At 43.0% G+C, this 3400-nt stretch overlaps 1 long non-coding RNA gene across 1 annotated transcript; it reads left to right on the forward strand.

Annotated features, from left to right (window-relative positions):
* The first annotated feature begins 1814 nt into the window (after positions 1-1814).
* Positions 1815-2855, forward strand: LOC143101198 (uncharacterized). The gene is made up of 3 exons (XR_012982150.1): positions 1815-2014; positions 2294-2328; positions 2611-2855. It is a non-coding gene; the product is annotated as an uncharacterized LOC143101198 (long non-coding RNA).
* Positions 2856-3400: the final 545 nt, after the last annotated feature.

Here is a 3400-nt window from a genome sequence, read left to right on the forward strand (position 1 = left end):
ACTACTGTGTACAGAGAGAGACACACACACACAGTGTATCGCAATAGACAAGCCCACACTCTTATTCGTGAAAAAGAAAATGACACAGGGAGAAAATGAGAAGTACTTCAACACTAGGAATGTTCCAACACAAAACTAGAGATTTCATTTCATTTAAAAAAAAAATAAAACAACTAAAAGCATATGAAAATCAAAATTCACTTATTATAAAAACAGAGAAACATTTTGTACAAAGGAGCAGAATTTGTTCTATGCAGAAGTAGAATCAGACTGATGAGTGCTCAAAATGGACTATTGGAGGGGGCTGAAACGGTTGTTAATTCAAACATGAAGATAATGGAGAGAAAGGAAGTCATTTTACAACAGTCAAGACGAAACGGGAATAATTACAACAGCCAGAAGGGGGTGTGAGGGCGAGGGTGGTTGATCATTCTTTTGGTCTCTGTGTGTCCTTCAGCTGATCTGTATATTAGCATATCTTCCTGTTTGAGACTACATTTTCAATACTACAGAGAATACCCATTGACCAAATTTTATACCCCAATATGGCAACGTGTCTTGGGGGATACATACATTTTAAAGTTATGCAGCATTCCAGAAGGTTCTAGCATAGAATAGTCATGGCCGGGCCAGGGGAATTCAAGCATAGGATGGTTACGGTGAACTCCAGAATATTCTAGGGCTGGACTGACGAGGGCTGGCGACCAGCGATGCAGATGTCCAAGACTTACTGAATGAACATACAATTCAAACCAGCATTCCCACCTGATGATGCCACGGATCTCGGACTGTCTCTCTGACATATCTGCTTGTATGAAAGAACATCACCTCCAGCTAAACCTCTCTCTAGACTGAACTACTCCCATACCAAACCATACATCACAACATCAACATCAAAACTGACACCCTTTCTCTTGCACCTACCGAGGTGGCAAGAAACTTAGGTGTCATGTTTGATGACCAGCTAACCTTTTCTGACCATGTGGCCTCTGTTGCCTGGTCGTGCTGCTTCGCACTATTCAATATACAACAATTAGACTCTATCTAACCCAACACACCACTCAGTACAGATCATCGTTATCTCACACCTTGACAACTGCATACTTGACTATTTGTATATTGTGTGGTACAGTCGTGTGGTCTAGTTAGCTGTGGTGGGTATACTGTGATGTAGTCTATTTAGCCGTAGTGGGTATACTGTGATCAACTTCAAATATTAATACGTATCCTTGCCTATTTTAAGTGGGGATACTGACCTGGAGTGCGTTCCCCAAAACGATAGTGTGAACTATAGTGGTGGAACTTACATAGTACGATGCATCGTGACACTGCGTCAGTGTTTCCCAAAACCATAGTAGCAACTAACGTTCGCAACCACTATCGTAAAGTTGTGTAGTTACAACTACACCTCTCGACCTGTAGTAAGTAGTAAGAACCATAGTAGACGACGTAACCAACCCTGATGACGGAACACGCAGTGGACAGATGGATGAGAGGTAGCCATTAAACGATCCCATAACATTGCTGTGGGATACCATACCATAGCATTGCTGGAAGCTACAATTGCACATTACTGGACAACGTTATGTGGTACAGTGGAAAGTGAAGTGTTGTGGAGTTAGCCTACAACAGAGCGGCCTGTGGTGAAGTGCTATGATGACCGCAATCATCTGTGTTGTTATTATTCGTGAATTTACATGTAGCCTAATGCTAATGTGTCAGCACAGATTCTTTCGAACACCCGTTAAGTTATCTGGTGATAAAGCTTTTGAATGCCAACGGTATTGTTATGTGAGGCTAGCATTGGAATTGTTATAAAAGGATAACGTTACATTGTAGTCGTATGTTAAGTGTGTTTGGATGAAGCATCTGCTAATCATACACATAGCTAACGGTATATGGACTCTACAGCCCATTATGATGTGGTGAAGTGACTGTGCTGTGGCAGAGACTGTAGCGTGTGTGCTTTACATGAGAGAGGTCAGGGGTTCAAGACTGAGTCGATGGGTGTGAGGTGAGTAGCCTATGCCTGTGGAGTGGGGTTTGTGTTGTATCTTGTCTGATCACAAGCTATGTTTAGCGGGTGTATAAGTTAGACTACTCTCAGTTATTATATGATCTTGATATTTGAACACGTAGCTGAATTATGTTGGTACAATGACATTGGAGAATGCTGCTGTTGAGTAGCCTCTTGCTTGGAGAACTTTAAGACCTCTGGGACTTAAGTGAGCATGCAGAGTGCTGTGGTCAGTGTCAAAATGTGACATGATTTAACTTGTCCTTCATGGCCCAGGTATGGGTAGGCCTGTCATGGGAGGCGGAAAAATGGTAAGTTGCCTTTGCTTTGTGACCTTTCAATCTGTGTATGTATTTTGATGTCATGGCTCATAGGGAACGTGTGTGTGTGTGTGTGTGTGTGTGTGTGTGTGGGAGGGATCATGGGGAGAAAGTGATGGTGGGAAAGTTAAGCACATGTCACCCCCACCAAACTAAAAGAAATGTAAAAAACATAAACAAAAGGGGAAAAAACAGGGAATGTGGCAGGGAATTGTGGGGTGTGGGTGTTTAGGGGCCAAACATATGTGCAACTAATTCCCAGTGTGCTTCCAGGCCAGCAGGAAGGTGTGCAGCAGCCACTGGAATGACCTCTTCCACCTCCTCCACTAACAGCTCCTCATCAGCCGGCAGTGGGATGTGATCCTGAAGGGCCATGTTGCAGAAGCGCCGCCACCAAAACTACACTGCACGCCTTTGCAGGATGGAGCTTCAGGCCACCAGCGGATTTGCTCACACACCTTTCCACATGCCCAGGGCCCTCTCCACAACAACGCGGGTCCGGCTATGGGCGTTGTTGTACCGCGTCTCTGCCTCGCTGTTAGATGGAGCAGTTGACATGCTTGTATTATCATAGGGGGTTGATGGAATAAAGTAGGTCTTGAAATGTCAGTGCACTCAGGGAATATAGACATGCATTTGAACAGTATAGACTTTGCTACTATCTCAGCAGCAGAAGGCAACAACATGAGCAGCACCTACAGTAACAGTGTGTGTGTGTGTGTGTGTATGTTGGTACAGCTGGCGCAGATCCTTTTTTGAGCATTAAAAAATTTGTGCTATGTGAACTGTCATTTTGTCGTTGTGATTCAACACACAACTTCATAACTAGAATGGATGAAAAGTAATGGTAAAAAAACTCTATCTGTGCATTTAAAATATCATGAAATACTTGTGTGTGGTAACAGTATTCAATTTTCAGTGTCACAGTGAAAACACATAACAAGGGCAACATTGGAAAAATGCTGCATAAAGGCATGAAAAACTTCCAGTGAAATGAAGGGCAATCATAAAGTAAAGTATTCATTTATATAGCGCATTTAGAACAGAGTGAAACCCAAAGCAC

The sequence above is a fragment of the Alosa pseudoharengus genome, unplaced genomic scaffold (assembly GCF_046254945.1).
Source record: "Alosa pseudoharengus isolate Yale_2024_CS ecotype anadromous, Long Island Sound unplaced genomic scaffold, YU_APseudo_1.1 YU_APseudo_1.1_scf_30, whole genome shotgun sequence".
In the NCBI taxonomy this organism is placed as follows: Eukaryota; Metazoa; Chordata; class Actinopteri; order Clupeiformes; family Clupeidae; genus Alosa; species Alosa pseudoharengus.